Source organism: Pongo abelii, chromosome 9 (assembly GCF_028885655.2).
Source record: "Pongo abelii isolate AG06213 chromosome 9, NHGRI_mPonAbe1-v2.0_pri, whole genome shotgun sequence".
NCBI lineage: Eukaryota > Metazoa > Chordata > Mammalia > Primates > Hominidae > Pongo > Pongo abelii.
This window is the reverse complement of record NC_071994.2, coordinates 109,229,307-109,241,461: the sequence shown is the minus strand read 5'-3', so window position 1 is coordinate 109,241,461 and position 12,155 is coordinate 109,229,307.

Below are 12,155 nucleotides of genomic sequence, written 5' to 3'. Positions count from 1 at the left end.
AAAATAAGGCACTCAGGAAATATTTACAAGAGTAGACCATATGTTGAGACAAAAAGGAAGCAACAATAAAAGCAAAAACGTTAATATTATGCAGACTATATATACCGACCATAATGCAATAAAATAATATTAAAATTTAGGCCATGCATGGTGGCTCACACCTGTAATCCCAGCACTTTGGGAGGCCGAGGTGGGGGAATCACTTGAGGTCAGGAGTTCAAGACCAGCCTGGACAACATGGTGAGACCCTGTCAGTACAAAAATACACACACACACACAAATTAGCCAGGCATAGTAGTATGCTCCTGTAGTCCCAGCAACTTGGGAGGCTGAGGCAGGAGAATCATTTGAACCCAGGAGGCAGAGGTGGCAGTGAGCTGAGATTACACCACTGCACTCCAGACTCGGTGACAGAGAGAGACTCCGTCTCAAAAAAAAAAAAATTAGAAAATATTTATTACAAATATTTAATTAGAAAATAAAAACAAAATAGGGCTTAAAATTTATACATTAGAAAAAACTAAATGGCATATTTCTAAAAAGGAAAATCACATAGGAAATTTAATGTTTTGATGTTGGTGATTATGAAAACAATATACGTTAAAATTAGGGGACTATAGCTAAAAAGAGTATGCATTTTTTTACCCTCAAAGAACTAATTTTCACTTTTTAAGGGTGATACCACCCCTGTTGAGAATGCATGTTCTAGATCTATCTCCCAATTTACAGGAATTGCAGGGCACAGAGAGACAAATTAAGCAACACCACAGGGATGCAATCAGCAAGACCAGAGAGTACTTATATGTTGTTTTTTTAATGGAAGGAAAAAACATGAACATTTTTTTAAATGGTTACCTATAAGGAAATACAACTAATAAGGTGGAATAAACAGTGATGGAAACCAAACTTATTTTAATGTATCTCATTTTGTAAAACTGGCTTCGCAACTATTAGTTTTAATAATTATAATTAAAATTAAATTAAAAAACTAATTTTCCAAATGTAAAATCAAAAATAAAACAAATGAAAATATAAGACAAACTATAGGAAAAATTTAATTTTTTCAACAAATATAAGAAAAAAATTGAAAAGGAATACCATAGATCAAAAGAAACTTAAAAGATAAAACAAATTGCAACGTATAGAACATTTTTCAATACTGATTCCAATAAATGACCTATAAAAAATTTCTGAGATAACTAGGGAAAACTACTAATAATATGTCACTCAGTTATTAATATTGTAAGTGCAATAATGAGATTGTGGTTATATTTCAAAAAAGAATCCCTATTTTTTGGAGATTCACATATAAATATCTGCAAATCAAATGATACACTGTGTAGGAAGGAGAGAAGTGGGACAGGGTACTCAGGAGACTATATTGTCCAGGACTAATTGTTAACAATGGATGCAGGGTAGATGGAGATTCTCTATTTTGTTCTCTTTCCTTTATATATACTTGAAATTTTCCATTATAACAGGGTTTTTAAATACTAAGCATTTATCTCAAGAAATTGAACAAAGAAAAACAACAAATCCAAAAAAATAAGAATGAAGAAAATAATAAAGGTGAGGGCAGAATAATAGCAAACCCAAATGCTGGTTGTTTAAAATGATTAATATAATAAGACAAGTATTCACATAGTAACATCAAGTAAGAGAAAAAGGAGAAAAGATGAGCATAAGCCAAACTAAATATGAAAAGGGGAAATGAGAGAGCAGAGATTTAAAAATAAGGAGGAATTATATACACTAATGTATGTATAGGAATTATATGCACTCATAAATTTGAAAATATAAGTGAAATGGAAACATTTTAAAAATTGTGTAAAATGCAAAATTGGTGCAAGTAAAAGAGGACTTTAATAGAGCAGTCATAAAGGAATTGAAATGGTAATCAAAGACTGCTCCTTCCAAAAAAACTCAGGGTATCTTAGTTTTACAGATAAATTCTATAAAATTTTCAAGAAAAAATTCTTTACTGTCTTTTTAAACATTATTTTATTAGGTTGGTGCAAAAGTAATTGTGGTTTTTGAAAACAATGGCAAAAGCTGCAATTACTTTTGCACCAACCTAATATTTAATGCTTACAATAACTTCACAAGTAAGCTTGTATTAGTTTTATTTTGCATATGAAGAAATTGAGGTTTAGACAGTTTATGTGATTTGTCTACAGACACATGGATAGTAAGTGACGGAACTGTCATTCAAACCTGTCTAATTAAAACAAAGGCCACGTTCTTTCCTTTATACTTTACTCTTTGTTTTTTTTAACTTTTATTTTAAGTTCAAGGGTACATGTGCAGGTTTGTTATATAAGTAAACTCATGTCACAGGGGTTTGATGTACAGATTCTTTTGTTACCCAGGTACTAAGCCTAGTAGACAGTAGTTATTTTTTTCTGATCCTCTCCCTTTTCCCACCTTCCACCCTCAAGTAGGCCCCAGAGTCTATTGTTCTCTTTCTGTCCACATATTCTTCCACTTCTAAGAGAGAGCATGTGGTATTTGGTTTTCTGTTGGTGCATTTGTTTGCTAGGGATAATGGCCTCCAGCTCTATCCATGTGCCTGAAAGGACATGAGCTCATTCTTTTTTGTGGCTGCATAGTATTCCATGGTATATATGGACCACATTTTCTTTATCCAATCTGTCATTGATGGACATTTAGATTGATTCCATGTCTTTGCTATTGTGAATAATGCTGCAATGAACATATGCATGCATGTGTCTTTATGGTAAAATGATTTCTATTACTTTGGGTATACCCAGTAATGGGATTGTTATGTCGAATGGTAGTTCTGCTTTTAGCTCTTTGAAAAATCACCACACTGCTTTCCACAATGGTTGAACAATTTACACTCCCACCAACAGAGTATTAGCATTCCCTTTTCTCTGCAACCTCATCGTCAGCTGTTATTTTTTGACTTTTTAATAACAACCACTCTGACTGGTGTGAGATGGAATCTCATTGTGATTTTGTTTTGCATTTCTCTAATGATCAGTGTTGAGCTTTTTTTCATATGCTTGTTGGCTGCATGTATGCCTCCTTTTGAAAAGTGTCTGTTCATATCCTTTGTTCACTTTTTTTTATGGGGTTGTTTGTTTATTTTTCTGGTACATCTGTTTAAGTTCCTTATAGATGCTGGATATTAGACCTTTGTCAGATGCATAGTTTGCAAATATTTTCTCCTATTCCGTAGGTTGTCTTTTTACTCTGCTGATAGTTTCTCTTGCTGTGCAGAAGCTCTTTAGTTTAATTAGACCCCATTTGTCAAGTTTTGCTTTTATTGCAATTGCTTTTGGCATCTTTGTCATGAAATCTTTGCCAGATCTATGTCCTGAATGGTATTGCCTAGGTTGTCTTTCAGGGGTTTTTATAGTTTTGGGTTTTACACTTAAATCTTAGTTCATCTTGAGTTGAGTTTTGTATATAGTGTAAGAAAGGGGTCCAGTTTTAATCTTCTGCATTGGCTAACCAGTAATATCAGCACCATTTATTGAATAGGGAGTCCTTTCCCCATCGCTTGTTTTTGTCAGCTTTGTCGAAGATTAGTTATTGTAGGTGTGCAGTCTTATTTCTGGGCTCTGCCTAGGTATTTTTATTAGGCTAGAGTAATCTTAATTTCAATGTCAGATATGGACACTACAAGAAAATAAAATTATAGTTTTGTTTCATTTATAAATATACACAAAAGATACATAAAAATAATATTACCTTAATTAAATCCAAAAGTGCCCTCAAAAAATAGTAATATTGAGCTGAAGAGGGCTTGTGCAAGGAATGTAAGAATGAGTCACCTCAAAAACATTAGAGTAATTCCTCATGTCAATAGACTAGAGAATTACCTCCATTGATGCCACACAAAATAAGAGTTGATTGGGCTTAACATGTGCTTATAATATTATATTTTAAAAGAAAGCTATAAATGGAAGAAATTCTTTTTATAGATAATAAATAAAATTATAAAAGTTAATCTTTGTCAAGTGGTTACTATGTCAGACACTATGCACTGGGCATCATATATCTCACTTAATCCTTATGGCAATGCTATACATACTAAGGAGTACTCTTACAGAGATTAATTTATTTGCCTAAAATCATAGAGCTGAAAAGTGTCAAAGGATTGATTCAGAACCAGGTCTTTTCAATGACAAAGCCAAGTGGTGTTTCCATACTCCATACTGACTCTGTATGAGAACGAAGCCAACTTCATTGGTTTCCATCAAGATGTGCCATCAAGATGTGACTTTGTAGTGGGGTCATTTTACCCTGAGTAGGTGTCAGTGCTCCTGATTACCTTAAATACAGGTGTCTATGTTTTGGCTTAGAATAATTATAAAGAACCTCAGATGCAACTAGGCCTCAAGGAAAGAATAATTTAAAAGGTAACAGAGAAAACACTAAATCTGATCCCGGTGGTCTCAAATACGGTAAAGCAAATCAGAATTCACAGATAGAAAGATCCACAAATCCAGTGTGATCAAGAGCATTCTGAGATGCAGTACACTGATTTCAGTTAGTGAAAGATGGATGTAGCTTTTCATGAACAGCCATAAAATCCATTATAGTTTACAGAAAAGCAGCTATGTACTGATCACTATTTATTATTAGGAGCTTCAAACTCTGTCCAGTGCAGAGATGTAGGGGATGTGATTTTCCTCACCTTGATGTTAAATGGGGACAGATGACAGCCAAGATGAGAAAGTCAGAGTGAAAATCTATACAAGAGTTCCAGGAACCCTTGTATATAACCTTCCCAGATCAGCTTGACAAAACTGGCAGAGCCAATCTAGAGAGCTAGAGAAAGGAAATGCTGGGGACAGGTACACCTGGAAAATTGGTCCTTGGAAAGTTACCTTTGATTTGCCCTCTGTATAAGCACTCAGGAATATGCTGGGTTTGTTACTAGTTATATATGTCTTGTTGGCAAGCAGAAGAAGAGCTGGGAATCTACAGAATAGTCAAGAGAGGCAGGATTAAAAAAGCAAAAGTTCTGAGAGAAAGGTAGAGGATACTACTCATGCAAAATTCCTGTCCCAACTGATAGTATCATTGGCTGCACCTTGGTGGGGCCCTGAAGGCCATTGACAGCTGCCCCTGTGGCTAGAATTGTGGCTGTCTCTACTGATCTGTGTAGCATCTGTTTGTTCTTAGTTATATCCTTGACCTACATTAAAAGGAGTTGTTTTAGTTACCAGTATTTATTGGCATCTTTTTATTAATCATATCACAATTCTATTATTACCACAGCAGAAGAAAAGAAGGTTCAAAGATCTCAAAGTCACACAACTTTTATTAGGTTTTGAAAAACAGTGCTCACTGATATTTAGCTTCTAGCGCTTCTTACTTGGCTATAATGCTGCCTTATTAAAATACTAAGTATATATTAAAATAAACAACTGTGATATAAAAGGAGGGATTTGGGACCATTTATTGGCCACCACCTATGCCAGATAATGCATATATGTTAACTCTTTATAGCAAACCATTTTATAAAGAACAAAACTTTTGCCATGGGTGTGATTGAAAGACTACATTTTTTAGACATAGTTAGGTGTCGACATATGACTATGTTCTAGTCAATGATAATATAAAGAAGAATTTTTAGAAAATTCTGGGAAGTGTTCTTTAAAGATGGGATCATGCCATTCTTTGCTTTCTCCACTCTGTTAGTTCATGTGAGGCTGGAACTCTAGCAGCTATTTGGGATCTTTAAGGCAAAGACCACACCTTAGAGGATCAGAGCTGGTTTATGCCCAATCATAAGGATTCTGTACCATACTTCTTGTCTTCTGCTGTATGAGAGAGAAAGATGTTCTTAATATAATTTAGCCAGCATTGATTTAGGGTTTTCTTTATATGCCACTAAACCTAATTATAACTGGTAGAAGAACATAACTAACATTCCAATTTCACAGACCTAGTAAACAATAAAGGCAGGATTCAAACCTGTTCCAAGTCACATCTGAATGAGGCCAAAGTATTCTAGAAAATAATCCAGTGAAGATAAATATGTCTTTTAGATTTAGTTCTCCAGGAAACAGATTCTGAGATAGAAGTTGGAGATTTGAATAGAAGAAACTTAACTGGGAAATTCTATCCGGAACCACCTCCATAAGGACTGGACATAAGAAAAAAATGAACTGTGAATTCAGTTGCAATTGAGGATTCAGTAAATCCCATGGGGAACTTCAAAGTTGGAAGACTCTTTAGAGATGTCTCAAATGTAGGGAGGAGAGCAGGTCATTTGAGTCCCACCTTAACCAGTCAGTGAATACCAGCTGTCCTCAGTGAAGTGTCATAGCCTTGGGTGAGGTAGCTCCTGGGAAGGGGCTCCGCTATGAGCCAGCACCTGAGCTAACACTCCAAACTACAGAAACGAGTGCCTTTGTTCTGCAGTGGTCCCTAGGTGACACCAGAGCCTCCACTGTAATGTGTTCACAATTAATGAGATAATCGAAAGGACTTAAATCTGTTTCAAATATGATCTTAGAACATACGTTCACAGTCACTCACTCACTTCAGTGTGACACATACTTGAATATCCAATGTACGCAAGGTGCTATGCAAACTACCATGAGAAATATAAGGATGATTTGGATATATGTTCAGTTCTCAAGAGAACAAAATGTAGATGAAAATGATGTATCATGCAAGGCAGAAAATGACATTTGTAATAAAAGAAACAAACATATGTCCTGAGAATTCAGAGGAGGAAGACATTATTTCCATCTGAGAAATTAGGGACATTTTTATGGAAATGCCAGCACTTCAGCTGGACCTTGTAAGTGGGTAAGATTGGAACACGTAAAGACAAGAGTGGGCTTATGAGAGGTATTTTAAGGTGAGGAAATAATGGCAACAGAGATGAGTAAGAAGAAAGTTTCATTTGGTTTAAGTATAAAGTAATGAAGAGAGACAGAAAAACTTCCCATAACAGAAGAAGTTTAAGGAATATTTTGCCAACAGTTGCAAATTATGGAATTAATTCCATAAGCATGAGGGGCCGCTTGAAGCACTTGGAGCTAGAGAATGACATACCAGAAGCTTTATTTCAGGAATATTAATCTGGATTAGAGAAAAATATATGCCCTTAAAATCATCATCATCTGCTCTTTAGAGAGGAAGAAATATCACAACTGTTGTCTGTCAGGCAGTTACTTTATATGGTGTACCAAATAAGTAATGTCATGGTTTTTCATTAGCCGATTTTCTTCCCATCGTGTCAATATTTCAGTCCTGGATTTTAATCTTATCTCAAAAAGACATTGTCTTTATTCAAACTGCTTTTTCCAGTAATTAGTCTGATTATACACTTTAACCACTAGGGAGAGCTCAGGGATCTCAGTCACTCATTCCAGCCCAAGATCTAATAAGGGCCAAGGTCAAAATAGAGACTTCAAGGACATCCAGTGGGGACAAAATTAGCAACACAGCACACCCAACCTTCCCAAAGAAAATAATTTACTGTTAGAGATATGCTAGAAAAAAAAACAACTGTTTGATAAATATGTCACCATTCTTTTATGTAATAGGAAAAAATTAAAACATACCGAAACAAAACAAAAATGCACACTGTAGCCTAATTCAGTGATGATGACAGTTCTGTCTCTATGTGTAGAGGTTAGAAGTGCAGGCTCCAGAGTCAGATCCTGGCTCTGTCACTTACAACCTGTATTCCTTGTCCAAATTACTAGACAGCTCTACATCCAGTTTGTCATCTGCAAAATTGGGTCACTAATTGTGTCTGCCTCAAGGGATTTATAAAGATTTAATGAGTTACTATATACTAGACACTTACAACAGTGTCTGGCACAAAGTAACCACCCAGTAAATGTCAATCATCATCATCATCATCATCATCATCATCATCATCATCTTGCTGATTCATGTCACCTACTCACAAATTTTTGTCATGTTGACATATTTGCACTGCTTTACATAGCTCTGTATATGCATTTCTTATTATCATTCAGATATTCAATATCAATGTTTAGTCAACTGTGTTTTCTTTCTTGACAACTCAGATTATTGTTAAACAATATTCAAGTTAAACTACTTCTTTTTTAATCCAAAAATCTCTCAGAAGCTGTAATTCTCTAGCAGTATCTTTCCATCTGTTGCTTCCCCTCCACCCTTCCACCTTCCTTTTCCACATTTTGTTCAGAAATAACAGAACAGATTAGGCAGCAGTCATCAAGATCCCTGGGTCCTGAAAGAGCTGTGTCCTACTGCACGGTAATTGCTGAGGACCACAAACACACTGACTGACTCAAGCCAACACAAAGCCTTTCTCCAGACATTATTCATTCATGCTAGGTCTGTGTCACCACGATTGGGGTAGAGTTGGGTAGAAGAAAGAAAGGTTAGAGCCTTCTTCCTCTATATTATTTTCTGTTTTCTTTTGCTCCCAGATTAAGTTATGATTGTGCTAAAAAGGCCAAGCGGATCAGAAAGGCACCTGTAGGAAAGGTGTGAACACACCTTAAGTGTTAACACCTTTAATAATTAAGAAGGAGGGAAGTCCTTCTTAAGTTGTCCACAAGTTGTCCAGCCAAGTGCCCTCAGTCCAGAGATCACTTAGTAATATAGGAAGAAGGCTCTTGCCTTCCTCCATGGGTAAGACCAATGGGACAGATCTCACACGTTCCCTGTTGTAGACCACCTTCCAGGTATGTGGGACTGCAAAATTCCCTTCCCAACCAGCCCAGAACTGCTTCCAGAGTCTGCTCACTTCATTGGTCTTCACTAGGTCCAGAGCAACTATTTATACAAGATGGACAGAGCTTGGATGTGCTGACAATGGCATCCACCCATGTGAATGTAAAACCCTTTGTGATACATGACAGAGCCCAGGGTATGCAAAGAATGGAGCAGGCTGCAGGCCTCAGCCAGCAGGTAGGGGCCATACACCCAGTGCTGCCACATTCCAGCATAGAACCCAGAGGAACTAAGGATTCCTAAATTCGAACTTGGTCTTCCAGCCATTGTGAAGCTAGGAACAAGGTAGGAGGATAGAACGTAATTTACATAGCACTCTGTTAGTTTAGTTAATAACTCTTTTAATATTTATGTTGTAAGTCCCCATTTGTACTCATGTGCCACATCATGTTAACATGAACATTTGCCTGCATCATGCTCTACATTCACCATTCCTTAAGAACAAAGCGTGGCCTTAAAGATCAGAAGCCTAAAAGCATTTTGGTCATGAACCAGGACAGTTTATCCTAACTAATAGTACAGAAACCAGTAGGGATGGGCACTTTAAAATGCCTAGATGATTCAAATACCTTTGTAACTCAGCACCTAGCATAGTGACTTGTCAAATGAAAAATAATGAAATGAATGAACTCCGACTTTTCCAAAGACTCAGACAACTTGAGAAACTTGAATATAGCCTTCCATCTGGCAGCAGCATTGCTGGTAATATGTGCAAGTGTCTCTGTGCCTGAGGAGCAATGAAGCTGATAAACAATAACAATAGCTTTGAGATTTGTGTAAAATGCATATAGAAAGAACTATTTTCTGCTTTTTAACAACACATTGAGGTACTCACATGTGTAAACCAGGAATGCTACACTTAGAAATAAGTGCCGCTTATGCTTAGCTCCTTGATTGCATATTCAAATAAATGTACACAGTTTTATTTGAATGTGTAATCCTATGTGAATGGGAACATTCAAACAAACTCATTTGGTCCATTTATTTAGATCTCTGATGGCTCATTCTAGTAAAATGTATGTACTTTCCCCATTTTTCTTTTCAAACCATTAACTGGAAGAAACATAATTTAAAGCATTTTGTTAAAACAGCATTAAGGATGGTGGGTTTTTTTTCTTTCTTTCTTTCTGGTGCTGCTCCATTGAATTGCAATGCATAGAAATGAATGCATTGCCACAAAAATGAATATGCATTACATACAACCTCAACAACATTCTACTGAGTAAAATGCCCTCATGTATAACAATGAATTGTTTTATGTATAAAGAAAAAATATTGGTTCCACCAGAACTAAAGAGAAAAGAAATGCTTCTCTGCCTCCCCGAACACTTCAACTATTGTGGATTGCAGGATTGGTTGGGGGAAGATGGAAAACAGGTCTTTATCATTATATAAATGTTTAGCAGGTGATGGGGAAAAAAAACAGGTCCACGAAATTAGAAGAATATTTTTGTGTGTGAGGTACGTGGGCTTTTCCAATCTTGTAAGTGTGCTCCACAGTCACTGATCTGGGGAGTGATGGGATTGGAGCTGAATTTCCAAAAGGTTAATCTTGGAGCCGTGTGTAAAAGGGCAAAGGAGAAAGAACAACTGGGAGAAAGGGAAGTAAATAACTCTTAGTCTCAATGGAGTAACAAGGGCCTGAAATGGGGTCATAGCAACTGCAAAGGGAGATGGGGATGTGGTCAGCAGGTACTGATGATGGAGAAAGGAATGTGGGATTTGCAATCAAAAGAGTATTACTGCCTGGGCTGGGCACAGTGTTTCACACCTGTAATCCCAGCACTTTGGGAGGCCGAGGCAGGCAGATCACCTGAGGTCAGGAGCTTGAGACCAGCCTGGCCAACATATAGTGAAACCCTGTCTCTACTAAAAATACAAAAATTAGCTGAGCGTGGTGGCCCATGCCTGTAGTCCCAGCTACTTGGGAAGCTGAGGCAGGAGAATCACTTGAACCTGGGAGGTGGAGATTGCAGTGAGCCAAGATCGCACCACTGCACTTCAGCCTGGGCAACAGAGAGAGACTCCGTCTCTCAAAAAACAAACAAACAAACAAGAGTATTACTGCCTGTCCTCTCTCCTGAACCACAGCCCTTCACTTTAAAGCTCTGATGGACTTAACACACAGGGGTATCTTTCAGAAACTCAGAATGCTCATGATCCAGACTGAACTTACCTTCTTTTATTTTTTATTTTTTTCCACACAGTTCAGGGATATGTTAAAATTTTCCCCACCCTAGGAAACATTCTTTAACACTGTTTCTCTGGTCAACTCTGAGTCTCTATCATCAAACTACGTTTGCCTCTTGTCTCACACATGTTTAACCACAACTTTCCTTCCTGCCTCACTGTTCGAGAGGGGATAGCATTTGGACAAGGACAAAAATGGTAAAATGAGCCTTAGATGGCAAGGGTGAAGGGATGGGCAACAAGTGCCTGCCTACCTTTTAGGCTTCTCATCTGTCTCTCTGGTCAATTTCAGATAGTAAGATGAGGTGTAAAATGATTATCTGGGAGGAAGGTTTCCTTCAGGGTTTGAGAGGAGCCAGGGTGGGCGCAGAGGACCAGCTTGAGCCAGCTTAAGCCCCAACCAGTTCATTAGAGTGAAAGAAAACAAAAATTCAAGCCAAGACCCCCACAAAAACAAAGTGTGCATTTGGCTGCAGCAGCACTTTGTGTTTTTCTGAGCAAACGCAACCTGGCAAAAGCCAGGCCACTCTTCGCATCTGGCATAGTTGGAAGGAGAGGTTCCCAACAGCAGGAAAGCCTATTAATGCCTCTACCTAGTGGAATCTTGCTTCCATTCCCATTGCTTTGTAGAAACAACTCTAGGAAATGACCTTTTCACTTCCCATCTGTGCACCCTCTACCTCGTGCTTCCTGGCTCTCTGTGGTGCTCCCTGGGCACTCCTGCTTCTTTGTCTCCAGGTTATGTCTGGCTCCCTCCACCCTCTCCAACTGCTCATGTGCAGCCTGCACCTCAAGCTCTCCTTCCTCCTCCTCCTTCTTGCCCTTACCTCTCTTCTGGATTTTTTTCTCCACCAGAAATCTTAATTCATCATATGGCTTCAAAATCCACATCCACCAAGCTAACTCCTACATCTCTATCTCTAGTTCCAAAATCTCACCTAAGCTCCAGCTTCATATTTTCAAATGTCTGCCAGGAATCTTCTGATATTTTTCAGACTTCTCCAAATGAATGCATCCAAAATGAAGCTTACCAGCCTACTTTCCAAACCTGCTTTTTCTTCTAAAGTTCCCTATAACACAATGCTCCCTGACATTTGTACTCAAAGTCTAATTGTTATTTATTCATTCACTGAAAGAAAGCCCTAACTGAATACCTTAATGTCATTACATTATCTTAATGTCATGCTCCACACACTGAGTTAGCCTCTGGGTACACATTCCTGCCTCAGGCACCTTTAACT